The sequence below is a fragment of the Erpetoichthys calabaricus genome, chromosome 4, assembly GCF_900747795.2.
Source record: "Erpetoichthys calabaricus chromosome 4, fErpCal1.3, whole genome shotgun sequence".
Classification (NCBI taxonomy): domain Eukaryota; kingdom Metazoa; phylum Chordata; class Cladistia; order Polypteriformes; family Polypteridae; genus Erpetoichthys; species Erpetoichthys calabaricus.
In genome coordinates this window covers 177887780-177907142 of record NC_041397.2, presented here as the reverse complement: position 1 = coordinate 177907142, position 19363 = coordinate 177887780, and positions in this window count along the sequence as shown.

Here is a 19363-nt window from a genome sequence, read left to right as displayed (position 1 = left end):
GCAATTTTAAAACTACTGATTAATGTGCTCCTCTGAGAAAGGTAAGTGTGGTTAGAGTGCATTAGTTGATCGTAGTATTAAAATTCATAAGAAATACCTATGCTTCTCCAGACTGATATAACATTCAACTTTAAACTTGCAAACAATTTTTACAGAGAGCCATGGACATTCATAAATCATAAATCATCAACATTAACATGTTAAAAGTAAGAAAAGCGTTTTGCATGTTGCAGACTTCTCAAGTATATATTGTTTGTATGCTGGATAACACATTTCAGAAGCAATTTTCAAAATTAGAATTACATTATAAATTATGTTACACATTTATTTCAGATGAATGACAAGTGACAAATAAAATACCAGTAAATATGAAATATTACATGAATAATTAACATATACTGGGGAAGTATGGTGGTGCAACAGTTAGAACTTCATGAAACTGATCATTGTGACTGTCTGTGCCAAGTTTTTCCTATGTCTGTTGTCATAGATAGATAGATAGATAGATAGATAGATAGATACTTTATTAATCCCCAAGGTGAAATTCACATACTCCAGCAGCAGCATACTGATAAAAACAATATTAAATAAAGAGTGATAAAAACGCAGAGCAAGTTAAAAAGTGCAAGGTGGAGAGTGCGAGGCAGGTATAACAGTCAATAACATTGTATAATGTTACCGTTTACTCCCCCCAGGTGGAATTGAAGAGTCGCATAGTGTGGGGGAGGAACAATCTTCTCAGTCTGTCAGTGGAGCAGGAAAGTGACCGCAGTCTGTAGCTGAAGCTGCTCCTCTGTCTGGAGATGATACTGTTTAATGGATGCAGTGGATTCTCCATGATTGACAGGAGCCTGCTCAGCGCCCATCGCTCTGCCACAGATGTCAAACTGTCCAGCTCTGTGTCTACAATAGAGCCTGTCTTCCTCACCAGTTTGTCCAGGTGTGAGGCGTCCCTCTTCTTTATGCTCGGGAAGAGGGCACTCACCACAACCGTTTGATAGAACATCTGCAGCATCTTATTGCAGATGTTAAAAGATGGACACCAGACAGATGGACACCAGACCATAACAGATGGATGGGGGGGGGGGGGGAACCAATCACATGAACCCCAATACAACAGGAGGAAGGTTTCCTAGGCTATGGTGCCTGCATGGATACCCGCCGGGCAGGCTGTGAACTGCAGTCCCATTAGACAGCTCTGCTGTGTTCCTTGGGTGATGCCAAGGGGAGCTGCAGGTACAGACCACCCACACTTTACCTGACCTGGAACTGCTTCCAAACTGTAGTGTGGTAAATCCTGGGTCTGGCATAAAGGAAGCCACTCAGTCTCATCCAGGTGAGTCAGAGTCGGGAGAGGAGCTGGACAACTCACACAGACGAGTGAAATGAGAAGAAGAAAGACAGGAAGGAAATGAAAAAAAGACAAATTGTAACTGCTATATTTTTAGATAATCTGTGAAAGTATTTAATAAAATAAATTATTATCTGAACGCAGGAATTATGTTGGTGTTGGTGTGTTAGAGGGCTTGAGGGCTCAGTGGTACCCCCTAAAGGTCAGAATGTGTAAGCAGGTCAGTTTATCACCCATGTCCTGAAAGCACACACCTTATGTTATTTGTCAAATTAAAAATGACCCCAGTATGAGCAGGTGTGAGTGTGCACTGTGATGGAAGGAAAGCCCACCCAATTTTGGGTTTTCTTTTACAACCTTACCTACCTGAGTAGACTTCCCTAGAGCTGGATTCATCAAGTCTAGGAAATGGCTGGAAAGATTAACATATATAATGTATATATTTCCAAAAAATGTATGGTGTTAACTTTTTAGATTTCAGATGATTTTAATGTGAAGTAAAAGCAAGACATGGAGCCACTGGAAAATGGCTTTAGTGGTAGGGCAATGAGTTTATTTCATGCAATGATGTTTCTGTTTTGAAATAATACATGTGTTTTTATAGATAATATTGTTTAAATGAATGAGTCATGGTTGCCTTACAAAAATAGAGAAACACCTTCTTCTTTCGGCTGCTTCTGTTAGGGGTTGCCACAGTGGATAGAGAATAAACTGCTCCTGGCATGCATGTTCGCCCAATTCATTCATTATTCTTCTGTCCCAGTTGGGATAAAAATTGTCAGTCCTTCCGGCCATGTTATATCGCCACTGCTGCCCTCCTACCATTTTGGCAAAGCAAGAAATCACCCTCCATTCTGCCTAGGATGCCTGTCTTTCATCCATGGCACTTACAAGTGGAAAAGAGTAAGAATCGGCACAGCATGTGCTGGTGTTCCATGGAGTTGCAGAGCATTCAAAACATTCAAGGGGTAGAAGAAGCTGAAAAGTGACTTAGAAGATTAAGAAATTGACTAGCCTATCACTTACTTTAAGTAACTGACAAGCTGATACCACGAAAGTGCCTTGAAACCCTTGTCAGAACTATAGGAACAAGTATTAAACAACATAATAAGACAAATCATAATCAAAATATGCCTAACAGCATTTACTCATCCATCCAAGTACAGTATTTAGTATTTTTTTGAATGTGCTTAATTCAACTTAAGGTCAGCTGAACCAATTTAGTGATCATGCCTACATGAAAAGAATTGAAGGTCATTTAGCTAAAACATATACAGCATCTGAAGTGGCTGAATAAACAGCCCAAAGCTGATCTGAAAGTTGTCTTGAGTAATCCACCAAGAAAGAAGACAAAAAAAATTGAAGGACAGAAGACTTAAAGTCAAAAGTGAAAGTTTTAGATGTGTGCCATTTATATAAAAATAACAGGTGTTAAAATTCACTGCTGTAAGATTCACTGCTGCAAAATAAAAATAATTTAAGGGGAAGTTAAAGACGAGTTATCGTGACCCAACACTGACTGCACACAATTCTGCATATCATGCCCTTTAATCAGTTTCATGAGACAAGATAATCTTGTAAACATCTTTGCATCTGACGTATACCATTGATTTGTCTGATCAGAGAGTAGGTGAAATGTGACCTCAGAGACCATTTCACTTCAACTTCGCTATCAATTTGTTATTCAGTGGACTACAAAGCTCTAAATTTATATATTACATAATTTTTGGGAAACCCCAGCCTTGGACAAAAAGAAGAATGGGACAACATGATAATAATCATAAAGTACTGAGCCCTCCCTCCAAGAATACTGAATGAGACTGCAGAAAAGGTGTTCTGGAAAAGATGACTTAACAAATGAAATGGGTAGACTTTTTTGAACCAAGCTTGAATTTTGGAGCAAGGGTCCTGCTCTTTCTGAAATGTCTTTCCCTAAAAAGGAGTGTCATATACTGAAAGAATGCAGCTTGGAAGGCATACCTATCACAGAGAAAAGGTAATGGAAGACTAACTGAATTTCCATTGAAGGAGAGGTGTTGTGAAGTGGTGTGATTGAAAGCACAATGAAAGGAGAAAGCATGTAATACTTTTATTATACGGGTGAGTTTGAATGATTAAATAATTCATAGAATGACTGAATAATGGCTACCCTCCTCCTGAGCTGTCCATTAGAAATGAACATTCAGTAGTTCCTTCTCTTGTGTCCCCAAGAATTCTAAAAGCACCCAAATTTGAGGTAATTTACTAGATGCTCCATAAATACATACATTCTGTGGCAGACAGAAGCACTTCTCAAATGTGTGGAGTCTAGTAGCTGCCTACTATGTGTTTGTGTCTGTCTGTCTGTCAGTTTCCAGTGTTCAGTGCTCATTACAACATGTCAAATTCACATACATTCAGTTACATTGTGCTACTGAGGTCCTGAGCATTTCTTTCATTTCTTTCATTTTTTTTTTCTCTCAACGTCAAGTCTGCTCTATCCCTGATAATGCCGACAGTTGTTTAAAATGCATGGACTGGAGGAATAGGGAAGGGTTTTAGGAAGAAGCCCTGTGAATGGAGTCTTTGCAGCACAGGATTCAGCTGTTATTCTAGTTTGAGAATCATGTCTGACCCTGCAAGACAAGGCAAATGGTAACATAAATTGGCCTAGTGTGGCTGTGGGCTTAAGTGTGCTAGTGACAGACATGGGCCATTGTATAAGTTTAGTTAAAACTTTGTGTCTGATACTGCAGTGATACATTCTGACTTTGATCACCCCAAAGTTCTTGAGTGGATTGTTAAAGAAGAGTCATGTGGACAATTCTGTGTGTCCTTGGAACTGATCAACCCCAGATAGATAGATAGATAGATAGATAGATAGATAGATAGATAGATAGATAGATAGATAGATAGATAGATAGATAGATAGATAGATAGATAGATAGTATTCTATTTATCCCAAAGGGTAAATTCACCTTTTACAGAAGCTCAATAAATATACAAACACTACAACAAACAGCAGCAACAACCCCTTCAATAACACACACAAGAATTACAAAAAAGAAACTTCTGTCTTGGCTAATGATAAGTTACAATGACGGTCTATAAAGGTGTATTTATTTTGGTATAATGGAGCCCCCGTAGTGTTTCTTTACATACTCTATTGAAAATTAATTGTCTGAAAGTCCTCAATGTTAGTGTGTCAGAGAGAGGATGTGCATCATTGTTCATAATGACACTCAGTTTTGTTTTAATTCTGTCCTTCACTACAAACTTCAGGGAGTTCAGAGTTGGTCCCATATTCAAGTCTACCAGTTTAATTAACTTGATGATTTGCTGAGCTTCTCATGAGGTGATGTTACCATATCAGCACACCACAGCGTAGCAAATGGCACTGGATGTCACCAGCTTGTATAATATGTGAACAATGTCACTACCCACATTAAAGATCTCATTCTTCTAAGAAAAGAGTCTGCTCCACCCTTCCTTTCAATAGTTTGCTTGTGTTACACGATCAGTCCGATTTGTCCAAGTACTTGTAGTAGTGCACAATATCCAATCCCTGAATAGCAAACGGATATAAAGACTCTTGGTATAGTTAAGGTCAATAACCAGTTTTTTGTTTTTGCAGCTGTTCACTTGCAGACAACTCTCTTTGCACCAAGAAACAAAGTTCTCCACCTGACTCCTATACTCTGTCTTACCCACCTTGTCAACAACAATCATCAGAGACTTTCTGCTAATGAACATGGCCTGGTGTTATATAGTTATAGTCCATGGTATACAGGGTGGGCAGATAAGGTAAGAGGACTATTCCTTGTTCTACTCCAGTGTTGCTCACATCCATATTAGAGGCACAGGTTTGCCTGACAGATAGTCCATTATCCAAGACGCCATAGGCTCATCCACCTGCATATCTCTGAGAAGATATATAAAATGGGTATATTTTTTAAGTAATTTGGGCATAATCTGTAGAGAAAAGCCAAGCAAAATGACACCTTTTATTGGCTAACTAAAAAGATTACAATATGCAAGCTTTCGAGGCTGAAGAAGGGGCCTGAGTTGCCTCGAAAGCTTGCATATTGTAATCTTTTTAGTTAGCAAATAAAAGGTGTCATTTTGCTTGGCTTTTCTCTACATTCATAATGGCTAATACGGTACAACACCCTAGTACTATGGGCATAATCTGGAAATTTTAATTAAGAAAATGATGTACCCACTAATTCAGAGCATAAAACTATTCCAAACATGGTACACTGTATTGGCAAAATGTACTGTACATGACTACAACTATTTCTACTGCTACAACCATTGTTGGGCATTTAATCTGAAGCAGTGAACTGTCTTTAATGCATATGTGGATTATGCAAACTTCTTGGACTCTTGATTCTTGCACTTGATTTGTGGGTTATTAAATTATTAATAATTTTATATTTTTTGTTTGAAATAAATAATTATATTCTATATGATGGAGCACAGCCATTTCAACAACATGCTTGCTTCAAAAGTTTGAATTAGTTATCAGTCATTCTGAACCCTGCTTCAGTATTATTTTGTTCAGAACTATTCATTTTCTGAATGTGTCTTTTGATTATGGGGTTAGGTTGACATATTTGAAACAAAGCATAAATGTATAAATCCATTCAACTTCACTATATTTTTAATGTAAAATAACATAAGATAATATTCTCAGTCCCACTTAATCCAATTCACAAGCACAGATTTGAAAGCAGCCCTGAATGAGGCCCTAATTCATTGCTGGACCCCCCATTCTTATATTTTATCTGCTCTGTACTGTATGTGTTGATTCACAGACAAGAAAACTTTTCACTTTCTGTGGGAAAAACAGATAACTACAATTTCAATGGCTTTCAACAGTGTATTCACATGCAGGCAGGAGTATAATAGAACAGGAGTCTGCTAACAAATAAATGGCTCCCCTCTTTCAGAGCATGTATGTTATATGTTTGCATATCCCAATACTAAAAGAAGTGTCACTGCTGCCAGCTCACCTCCTGAATATGCAACTTTGCACTAAGGTCTTATGACCAGGCACGTTTTCAGAACAATAGCAGTGTGTCGGCTTTGTCTTGGGTTGGTGGCAAGAGAAAAATGGGAAGTGGGAAATTCTTACCAAGTTCATTATTTTCACAGTTTAAACTGATATTTCCTAGCTAGTAAAAACATATTGTTCAAGCTGAGAGAATGCATAAAAAGGGATTCATTTTTTCTCTTTACTTGTCTGAGACCAAAAACAATATATATACAGTATATAAAAAAAGTATGAACTTTGGTACACTTATATTATTTGTGACCAGATCTTTCTGCTCTTGTGTTTGATTTGAATGTCGTAGAGAGGTGAGGGAGAGCACAACTTTACTGTTTAAGATATGCAGTAGCTGATGTCTTCTGATACATTCCAGTATCCTCCTAAAGCCAGGGACTACCATTTACATACTTTAATAATAGTAAAATAATATGGCATTTTATTTACACAGCACCTTTTGGTAGCACTTTTCTTAGTATAGTGTAAATTCTGGTGTTTTCTAATGTAATTGAAAGAAAGTGGAATACATGTAACCTGCAGATTAAACTGTAAAGCAGGAACAGAATTTGGGCCAAGGTAAAATGGAGAAGAAAATATAAATGTCACTGGTTACTGATAAGAAAACCACACACTGTGGTGCATACAATAAAGTGAGTGCACTCTGAGGCAACGCTTTAGATACTGCTACAGTCCACCTAGTGGACAACACACAAACTGCAGCATCAGAATTGAACTGCAGATTTCAAATGCAATTAAACGTGTTCATTGTGTCAACAGACTTCTGCTGTGTTCTTTTTTTTTTGATGATGGTAGTATTACTTGAAATGCCACTCAGTTATGTATGGATCTGAATAAAAACCAGTTTCATTTTATTAAATCTTTTTTGCATTGTTCATACCTTGCACCTGTTAAAATGTTGACAAAAAATTACGAGTATAGCAGATCAACAAACACAGACATTCTGCACCTATTTTTGTGTTCACTGTTTTGTGATCAATCCAATTCCATATGTATTATCTGCGCTGGACTGGCACTTCCACAGGGATGATTACTGTCTTGAACCCAGTACTATCAGGATAGCCTCTTTCCTCTACAACTCTAAACTGGATTAACCAGATTTCAGAATGTGTATTTGTATTTTTTATATCTGTGATGGAATCTCAGCCTCAACCCTGTTTATATTTTCCTACTTGTAAATGGAACACCCTGCCACATGCATTTCTTCTAAACATCTCAGTCAGTCAGTCTCCAACCCACTATATCCTAACACGGGGTCACGGGGGTCTGCTGGAGCCAATCCCAGCCAACACAGGGCGCAAGCCAGGAACCAGCCGCGGGCAGGGGTTGCAGGCACACACACATACACACACACACATCAAGCACAGACTAGGGACAATTGAGGATCGCCAATGCACCTAACCTGCATGTCTTTGGACTGTGGGAGGAAACCGGAGCACCCGGAGGAAACCCACACAGACACGGGAAGAACATGCAAACTCCATGCAGGGAAGACCCGGGAAGTGAACCCAGGTCTCCTTACTACGAGGCAGCAGCGCTACCACTGTGCCACCGTGCTGCCCTCTAAACATCTCACTTTTGGTAATTCATTTTCTTAGGTAAATATTTGCTATTCCTAGTCTTCATTGGCTTTCATGAGATCGTACGTTTTAAGGAACAATTTATATCTGATTAGTCATAATTTATGATAATAACCCAGTGATACTCACAATCTTAACATACTGTATTGTACCTTCATGTCGAAAAGACACCAGGAGCTCAACTGTGACAACTCAGAAAATGTGATTGGAGGTAAACACTTGAAATCAGAAGACTGCATGGTGCTGTGTAACCAAAATATTAAGTGGTGCTCTGACTCTGATACCTCAACAACATCTAAGCAAATATTACAAAGTTGTTTAAATAAAAAATATGTAAAAAAAATAAAACAACCAATCAAGACAGCAAAATACTGTAATGGATTCATTCGCCTGGTTTTGAAACCTGCACCATTCTGCAGCCTGGGTGGAGCTTACACTTTCTCCATGTGTATTGTAGTAGTAGGGGGCGCTAGAGCTCCCTTGAACCGTCAGGTACAACGCCAGCCACGAGGTAAAAGTATAATTATTATTTATTAAATAATAATAGTGTGCACCAAGCACTCTACACTCCACACTACACATATAAATACTAATAATCAATTTTTCAATACAACAACTAATCACAATACCAATCCTCCACTCCCAGACACTTCGCTACCCTTCCTCCCAGCTCAGCTCAGTGTCTGGGCTTTCCCAGAGTCCTTTTATACCCCCTGACCCGGAGGTGTTCCTGCCCAACAGTCCACAAGTCCTTATTACTTCCGGGTCAGGGTAAAAGTCCTTTTTCTTCAACCCGGAACCACGTCGTTTCTTCTTGTCATGTGATCACGACGCACTTCCGGGTTATAGGGCACGTAAGAGTCCAACAGCCTCCCTACAGCGACTCCCGGTGGTCCCCAAGGTATCCAGCAGGGTTGTGCGTAGAAACTACAAAGTCCATGAGGCCCTGCTGGAATTCGGGGTACGTCCATGCTGTCGGGAGAGCTCCTCCTGGCGGCCTGGGGGTGAGGGCCAGAAACTTTAGCCAGCCATCCATCACAGTATATATTGGTTTTCCCCCTCAGACCCCACACCACATACCTATAACATGCATGTTAGGTTAATTTGTGATTATAAATGTGTCCATTTTCAATGAGTTGTCAGTGTGTGGATGATTCTGCCCTGTCCTTATTGTGCCTGATGCTATTGGAATACACTCCAAGCCCTGCAACTATTCATTGAATGGAGTGGCTTTGAAAATGTTGTGATAAATCCAGGGTGGTGCAGTGGTTGCAAACCAGAGTTCAACTACCAGGTGCTCCCTGTGTGAAGTCTGCATGGTCTTCATTACAGTTCTGTAAGGGAAAAAAACTTACTATATATAGTGTATCTGTAAAGTGCTTCAGACTACGTCTGCCTGTTTAACTAAGACATTCTGTATCATTTGTATCTGGAACAGTTCCCATGGGAACGATGAGAAAATAACAAACTAATACTTTTTATTTTGTTCTTTATAATAATTTACATGTAAGGCTTCCTATTCAATGAACTGGATATTTATCAAAAACGTTTAATCTGTTTTACTATTTTGGCACCTTTATATAATATCAAGAAATAGGCATGTTGAAAGAATATGCCCTGTATGTTGTATGTTGGTGTAAACTGAAGTGCTTCTTGATTGTGTTATGTAAATGAACCTAACTTATTTAAGAAAACTGCATTGTTAAATTAGTCAGTATTGTCACTGTTCTCTGAGCAGTGCATGTGGCAGGCTACATAAGGCTTGATGTAATAAAGGACATCCATCTTGAATTCACTGTCAATGGTGACTCACAACTTCTTTTTATTTACAGAGTATTTTACTTAACGGTTCTCTCCTTCTACTTCCATTTCCTCCAACAGTTAGGTGAATTGGTGTTGCTAAATTGCCCCTAGTGTGTGTTTGGTGTGTTTAGCTGGTCTGGCTTCCTGTCTAATGATTCTTCCTAACTTGTGTCTGATGCTTGCTGAGCGAGACTCCAGCTTCTCCACAGCCCCAGAAAATAGATGGATGGATGAATGTTAAAACCATTGGCAAATAAAAAGCAGTTATAGTTACAAGGGGGCAGCACTGTAAGAATGATCCATTTTTTAAAATATTTTAGCTATAGTGGTCTGGGATCAAATTAAGAAAAATTCACTATCTGTGTGGATTTTGACAGTTCTTCCCATGTCTGAGTATTCCTGTTTCTGTCCACATCCCAAATACCCGCAGTCTAAGATTATTGGTGTATTTAAATTAACCCTGTGTAAGAGTATGTATGTACCTTGCAATGACCACGCTTTATACCCAGTGATACCAAGATATATTTTGGATTCCTGCATTTTTGCTATGGACTAAGCAAGTTTAGAAGATGGATGAGCATTCATGTTGAAGAAGGCTTCTAGATACAGTTTAAATCTATTCATAAATGTGAAGTACTTTAATATATATATATATATATATTATATACACAATATATATGTAGTAAATCTTCTGTTTAGAATGATGAGTAGGGAGGCCCAAATATATAAAAATATGGTTTATTGAAAAAAATAACTAAAAACATAGTGGTGTATCCCAAACACAAATGAACAGAAATAAATGAAGATAACTGAACTGAAAGCTACTCACTCCTTTGGCCTATCTCATAGTTGTCTGCCTGTTGAGTACGAAAAAGCTCTTCTCTCACCTCTTTATTTATCTGTCAAATTTAGGTGTGTTCCCCTGCCATAAACAGAACCATTGCCTGTACTTAACCCTAGAGTCCAAATGAAATGAGCCCCTGGATTCAAGTTGGATTTTAATCCCTCTTTCTCTGCAGTTGACTTCAGTCCAAAACCAGGAAGCATATTCATGGTCAAGAATACAGTAGCCTTTGACTGGCTAAACCATAATCAACTAATGTAGATGTTCTTCTTGTGGCCTCATTTTTATTAATTTAAAAGCCACCAGTCTCCAATGAAGTCCAACAAGTGTATGTCCCCTAAACAGACAACCTAGTCCCTGGTCTTAAAAGATTAGATCCAAGTGCTTCCCTCCGTTGGACAGTCTCTGTGTTGAGTTCTCCCGAGCCCTCCATAGCTACACTGTCTTCCTCTTAGCATCAGACATAAAAATTTCAGTAAAATGGAATGGGTCAACAAATGAAAAATGGTTGAAAGTAATGGGGAAATCTCAGACACAGAAATATTTGTTATATGTTACAATTTACGTTTACTTATTGTTAATTGTTAGATGTTCCCTAGAGAATTAAGGAACTTGAGTAAATATATGGCTGACCTGTAAGTGAAGCACTTTATAATTTAATCAGTAAAGTTTTCTTTAAACAACTCTGCGTTACGTTCAACTGTATTGGAATCGTATATCACAGAACCCTAAGAACCCCTAAGAAGACACCATTAAAAATGGAGAAGTTACGGCCACCTTCTAGCCTTCAGCTTTCAGGTAATCTTGCTGAGAAGTAGAAATGATTTAAACAACACTTCAAAATATGTTTAAGTGCCAATTGGTGCAGATGAAATCAGCAACAAAATAAAAAAATCCATTTTGTTCCATGTAATTGGGAAGGAAGCGCTGGAGATTTATAACAACCTTCAGTCTGACCAGGAAGAACATATGATGCTAGACGTTATAACTGGATAAATTTGAAAGATATTGTATTCCAAAACAGAACGACACTTATGACTGACACAAGTTCTTTACTTGTAAACAGAAGCAAGGTGAAAGGGTTGATCAGTAAGTTACCACGTTGCGGACACGGGGTAAAACGTGTGAATTTGGAGAATTAACAGAATCTCTAATAAAAGACAGGATTATCTGTGGGATACCAGATAATGCATGTAGAGAAAGGTTACTAAGAGAGCAGGATTTGGATTGGGAAAAAGCATTAAGAATATGCAGGGCAGCCGAAATAATCAAAGTACAAGTAATAGAAATGTGTAATGAAGAAAACACAGTATATGTAGTGAACAAAAAAAGAAAGGACAAAATGCTTTTAAATATAGAGGAAAATAAAAATGCAAATAAAAAAAAACATACAGCACAAATAAGGCATGTGGACGTTGAGGATCACTTAATGTTCCTAGACAGTTTCCGGCATTCAATAAAGTTTGTAAAAAATGTGGGAAGAACAACTATTTTGCACGCTTCTGTAAATCACAAGTAAAACAAAGCCAAGTGCACACTGTAGAAGAAACTGAAGTTGAGGAAATTTATATAGATGCATTGACTGAAGTGAATGGGAAAAGGAAAGAATGGATTCTGCCTGTTCAAGTGAACAATGCAGTTATTTCATTTAAATTAGTCACTGGATCACTGCAGCCCAGATGATGTCTGCATGAACCAGAAATACAATTACTGGATATTCAGGAGTGCAAGTACCTGTTAAAGGGCAATATATAGATAATGTTGTGTACTAAAAAAATACTCTGTCATTTGTAGTTGTGCCAAAATAATTTCATGCAATTTTAGATTGTCTACTTGTGAGAAAATAAATTTGATTGAAAGAGCGCTTACTATTGATGTGGAGGGCAATACAGAATATGACGCACTGCTCCAAGAATATAGTGATCTATTTAAAGGACTAGGGTGTCTTCCTGGGGGACTCAAGATAATCACAAAGAAAAGCATAACTTCTGTCATACACCCCTGACCCATTTACCCTGAAGGACAAACTAGAAAAGGAACTAGACAGAATGGACAGCACGCAAGTAATTAAAAAAGTTGATGAACCTTCGGAATGGATGAGCTCTCTGGTTATTGTAGAAAGCAAAGATGGAAAATTAAGAAGATGTTTAGATCCCAGATACCTGAATCAAGCTATCCAAAGGAAACATTTGAAACTTCCATTAAGAGAAGAAATCATGGCACAGTTTGCAAATACAAAATATTTCAGTAAAGTAGATGCTCCGTCAGAATTTTGGCAGTTAAAATTGGACGATTCTAGTTATAAATTATGCACATTTAATACTCCATTTGGCAGATACCAATTTCTGAGATTGCCTCTTGGCATAGAATCAGGCTATATGGTTTTTGAACATTTAAATGGAGGTGACACCTCTTGTATGGGGATCTTCAAAAGAAGATCATGACAAAAGGCTGAAGAAAGTATTGGATGCTACGAGAGCAGCAAATTTAAAATTAAACAAAGAAAAATGTATGATAGGAGTTCAGGCACTAACATTTATAGGAGATATTCTGTGCAGTGAAGGAGTAAAACCTGATAAATCAAAAGTATCTGCAACTGAAAATATGCCAAGGCTTTAGTGCAAGAAAGACATACATAGATTTATGGGAATGGTTAATTGTCTTTCAAAATGTATTCCAAATCTGTCAAATATATTGGCACCTCTTAAAGAACTGGAGGAAAAAAATTTGGAATGATCATAAACCCATCAAAATTTCATTGGATGCCTCACAATAAGGATTAGGGGCTGTACTACTACAAAAGCCTGAAGAAACATGATGCCAGTAATATATGCATTGTGGGATAAAAATGGGCATCTGGCCAAAGAAGGGGCACAGGTTATTACCTGGACAGGAGGCCCAAAAGGAATGTTGTATGGATTGGCCAGCTGGGCAGAAAGATAACAGCTGAAAGCTGCGAAAGCTGAACTTGGAAGTGGTTCCATCCCCCATGCGCTAGGTAGCAGCGTTCCTCATGTGAGAACCCAGTGCTAGAGAAATGGAGTGTAGCACTGTAAGGGTTCCTTGGGGTCAACAGAGGGCGCTGTCAGGGGAGGACCACTGTACTTTGTCTATGACCCAGAAGTGCTTCCTACAGGAGACAGAATGGCACCAGAATCTTTCCCGTGTCCAGCATAAACGGAAGCCTGCTGCCACATATGGAAGAGTCGGCGTTTGGAGGCAATGGGCAAAACTCAGCAGAGGCGAAGAAGGAGGAAGAAGAATAGAATAGTTGATTATTGATCATTTATTGTGTAATTTGTGGCTTGTTATTGGGCGAGGATTGTGGAAAAGAGCCTTAGAATATAATAAAATTTCCTTTACTGTATTTTATTCTAATAACATGTGGTATATTGCTGGGTCTGTGGTTCAGAGCTCTCCGGCACCCTGTTGTCATCACAGCATCCTCTTACTAGAGCTGAAACTAGATATGCATAAGTAAAAAAGGAACTATTGAGTATCACTTTTATGTGAATGATGTCATCAGTTTGTGTCTGGACAAGCTGTAAAGGTTAAAACAGACCACAAACCATTGATTGCTTTATTTAAAAAACACTTAATGACTGTCCACTACGTATACAATGCATGATGATTAAGCTATAGAGATACACTCTGCAGGTAACATTCACACCCTGTCAAGAGCAGTAGGTGAAAAGTATAGACATGAAGAAAAGATCTCAGAGTCAATAGAAACATATGTAGATAATTGGGTAACAGCAATGCCGGTGTCAGACAGCAAAACACAGTTTATTAGAACAGAGACAGCAAAAGATGAAGCAATGCAGAAGCTGAAAGAAGTAATTATTCAAGGATGGTCATAAAACATGCATGACTGCAACCCAGAAGTAAGTTGGTACTGGAACTGTTGTAAAATTGTGATATCAATATCATTAAGAAAGCAGATGCTACAAAAAAAAATAATGAAGGGCAACTAATAATTAAAACGTGCAAGAAAAGGGGACATGAGGTAATGTATTGGCCCAAGATTAATGAAGATGTAAGTAACAAAGAGGAAAGATGTTCAGTATGTTTAAAATATAGACCTGCAGAGACATTAACACCTCATCCAGTAGCCTACGAGACAAACCACATGAAAAAGTTTGTGCTGATTTGTTTATGGGTCATGGGAAAGAATTTTGGATGGTCACTGATGACTTTTCTTCATATCATAAAGTATGTGCACTGAATACCAAAAAAAGTGAAGCAGTAGTAAAGCTATTTTTTCCAGACATCAAATTAAGTCTTTTGTGACAATGGACCAAAATTTACAAGTGTTCAATTCAAGAACTTGGCAAAGGAATGGGACTTTGTACATAATATATCAAGTTCAAACTTTGCCCAATCTAATGGAGTTGTAGAAAGGTCATGAAGAAACTTATGAAGAAATCTAAAGGGAGTGGAGGTAATTTTTACAAAAGAATTCTAATATATTCTGGATATTTTGGATTGGTCTCATCCGTTACGGGAGATGGACGTCTGAAGCAGAGCTCCGTTAGCAGTGGCTTTATTTTCTCTCTTATTTCTTATTATCCCGAGGCATCCTGTATTTGCCCAACCCGAGGAGTTTCTACTACAGTATATAATCATGAGTAACAAGAAAGGGGGTCAGAAAGAAACGGAAAGAAAACTTAAAGCTACACCCAAGTCTAGACAGACAACAAGTGCAAGTGCAAGGTACGGCCTTTCAGAAACTGACCTGGAACAGGCAGGCAAAAGCACAGACTTCCCTGGACCCCGTTCCACTGCGTCATTACCAGTCAAGTGCAAAAATGGGAGCTAAGATGCAAGTGATGCAGGTCACGATAGTTCGCCGATTCCAGAAGATCACTTGAAACTAGAAATGGCCTTGCAGTTCGTGCTTTCATCTACTCCTCGCGAGCCAGAAGCATCAGCTATTACTGGGGTTGCCACTTCACCCTCGGAGCACGAAAACCGAAGCGATTTGTCCGAACTGAAGGAAATGATTGCAACATTGGCCACGGCCACAGCCATAAGTGAGTTTAAGAAAGACATTAAAAAAAATATGAAGAAAGAAATAAATGGCTTGCACAAGAAAAATAAGAAGTTGCAGCTAGAGCTGCGGCAGGATAACAAAGCTTTGGAAAAATGTATATATAATCGTTTTGATGCAACCTTTAAAGGTATGCTGGGAAAAACTGAGGAACACATTCAGGAAAATGCGTCTAAACTGAGAGAACTTGCAGATCAGCTGGAAGACATTAAGCAGACATTCATGACTCGAATTGAAACAGCAGAATATATGGCATCTACCGCCGATGAAAAGCTACAGCTGCGAATTCCAAATGCTAAAAACTTGGGGACAGACTTGCGGCTCTGGAAGAAGGATGCAGAAGGAATAATATTAGAATCGAAGGTCTACCTGAGAATCGTGAAAGTCCAAACCCAGTGAAATTTGTAGCTGAACTATTCATAAAAATAATTGGAGAGGACTTTAAATCAGATACTGAGATAGCGGCAGCTTATCGCATACGTGGATCAAATTCCTCTAAACCTAGGACTTTAATTGTCTGCTTCGAGAGATTACAATTTAAGCTTAATGTAATGGCACTTCTCAGACAGAAACAAGAGATTATATTTAAAAATACCCACATTCATATTTTCCCTGATTTATCGCCCTCAACAGCTGCTAAACGTGGAACTTTTTACAACATTAAACAGCGGTTACGGAAAGCTGATATCAGATAGAGCCTCTTGTATCCTGCCAAGCTGAAAGTGGATATTCAAGACAAATATTACATATTCTGCAGCAAGGATGAAGCAGAAAAGGAATTAAGAAAGCTGATCCCGACACTTTTTTTGTTAAATACGATAGTGAGTCGCATCCTGTCATGGCATGACAAGAAGATATTACCTGATATCTGATCTGCTTGCAACGATACGGGTACCATAATTATACATTCTTCTCTCTTCTCAGACACTTTTTGTTTATGTTTTAATTACAATTATAGGCATACGTGTGGAAGAAATCATATAGTTTTTTTTTTTTAAAGGAGATTATACCCTTGGTTTATTGTTATTGTTATTATTGTGAGTATGTCCACTATGCTTATCCAGGACCACTCTTTAACACCATTCCCCCATTTCCTGTCTTAATATTTCAAGACTGTTGAAGATTATATTTTACGCTTATAGTATTTAGACTTTATCGGCAATAGATATCTTTACTTTTTAATCCTCAAACACTGCTGCTGGGGAGCTTGTTTTGTTTTGGATGTGCTCTGTCTCTAGGTATGTCAGAGGACTGGGACTTTGTGAAGTGGGGTCCAGTCTCACGTGGGCAAAATGGCAGGGTGGGGAGATAAGGGGGGGGAGAGAAAGAGAGCAAGCTATATCTAATCTATCCTTTTAATCCTTATAATTATAACTACCAATGTAACAATAGGCTGCATGGTAATAGCTTGTGGGAAAAATTGGAAAATTAAAGTTAAAGCTGTCTCATTTCCAGTTAAGACTACAAAATTATATCAAAAATTCAGAATCAATGTCTCCATGATGAATGTTAAAGGCCTGAATCATTAAAGAGAAAGAGAGTATTCTCTCACCTAACAGGACTAAATGCTAAAATAGTATTTTTACAGGAGACCCACTTACTAAGCAAGGATCAGTTCCGGCTGCAAAAAAACTGGACTGGCCAAATGTTCCATTTTAGCTTTACAAAGAAAACTAGAGGTGTGGGAATTCTCATACATAGAACAGTCTCATTTGTGGTATCAGATCCTGAAGGGAATTATGTGATTGTCATGGGCAAATTATTTAACTGTGATTGTGATTAAAAGTGATTTTGATAAATGTTTAGGCACCCAATGTTGATGATAGGGAATTCATGCAAAATGTATTTGCATCCATTCCCAATGTGAACACTCATAAAATTATAATGGCTGGGGACTTTAATTGTGTTATAATTCCACTCTTAGATAGGTCTCCTGTCACAGGGGGGATGACATCTAACAATTGCACAGTTTTTAACTGACCACAACCTATCAGACCCCTGGAGGTTTCTAAACCCAAACTCAAGAACATATTCCTTCTACTCACCAGTGCATCATTGCTACTCAAGAATTGATTATTGATAATTGAAATTGATTATTTCTTTATTATCGTCTTCTATTAGCAGACGAGAACTGTAGAGAATTTGTATCAAAACAAATCAGTTTCTTCTTAGAGACAAATACATCCTCAGAGATCTCTGCAGGAATCCTTTGGGAAACTCTAAAGGCCTTCTTAAGAGGACAGATTATTTCAATTATCTCATATCTTTCCCACAGAAATAAATTAGAACCCAAGAAGGTATCAGAGCTAACCAGCGAAATTACTAGAATAGATGAAGAACATGCCAGGTGTCCAAGTGAGGCTCTTCATAGGAAAAGGCAGGTTCTGCATTCAGAGCTCAACCTCTTAACAACTAAAGAAACTGAACAACTCATTTTTAAATCAAGAAATCATTACTATGAACACGGAGAGAAGCTAATAAGCTCTTAGCTCAACAAATCCACAAGCAAGAAGTTTGCAATGCAATCCCAGCAATCACCAACATGAACAGAGAAAAAAATCATTGACCATAAAAATATAATGCACAAATTTAGAGACTACTATAAATGCTTACATTCTACTGAGTTTAAAGAAGACAACACACAATCTCATGCATTTCTGTATACATTACAGATACCACAAATAGATACCTTTAGTACAGAGGAACTGAATAAACCACTGGTGCTATCAGAAATACTAGATGTTATAAAGTCACTTTAGAGCAGAAAAGCAGCTGGCCCTGATGGCTACCCTGTAGGATTTTATGAGAAATTCTCCACTCAGATAGCTCCCCTCTTATTAGCAACATTTACAGAAGCTAGAGACAATCAAATTGTACATCAAACTTTTTGCCAAGCATTAATCACCATCTTCCCTAAACAAAATAAGGACTTATTACAGTGTGCATCATACAGGCCAATTTCACTTGTGAATAATGATGTTAAGATACTCTCAAAAATCCTAGCTAGAAAGATGGAGAAAGTGCTGCCTTCTGTAATATCACAAGATCAAACTGGATTTATTAAAGGCCGACATTTAGCTTCCAATCTTCGACGCCTGTTTAATCTATACTAATAAAAGGCAAAGCCCTCACTGACTCACTGACTGACTGACTGACTGACTGACTGACTGACTCATCACTAATTCTCCAACTTCCCATGTAGGTAGAAGGCTGAAATTTGGCAGGCTCATTCCTTACAGCTTACTTACAAAAGTTAGGCGGGTTTCATTTCAAAATTCTACGCGTAATGGTCATAACTGGAACCTGTTTGACTGACTCACTCATCACTAATTCTCCAACTTCCTGTGTAGGTAGAAGGCTGAAATTTGGTAGGCTCATTCCTTACAGCTTACTTACAAAAGTTAGGCAGGTTTCATTTCGAAATTCTACGCATAATGGTCATAACTGGAACCTGTTTTTTGTCCATATACTCTAATGGAGGAGGTGGAGTCACGTATTGCGTCATCACGTCTCCTACGTAATCACGTGAACTAAAAACAAGGAAGAGATTTACAGCACGAGTCAAACGCGGGAACGAAGGTAAATGACGTTAATTTTTAAGTGTCTTTTAATACTGTGTAAGCATACATATTAACACATGTGCAATTAAACGTGTGCATTTACGGGGTGATTTCTCAGGCTTAAAAGC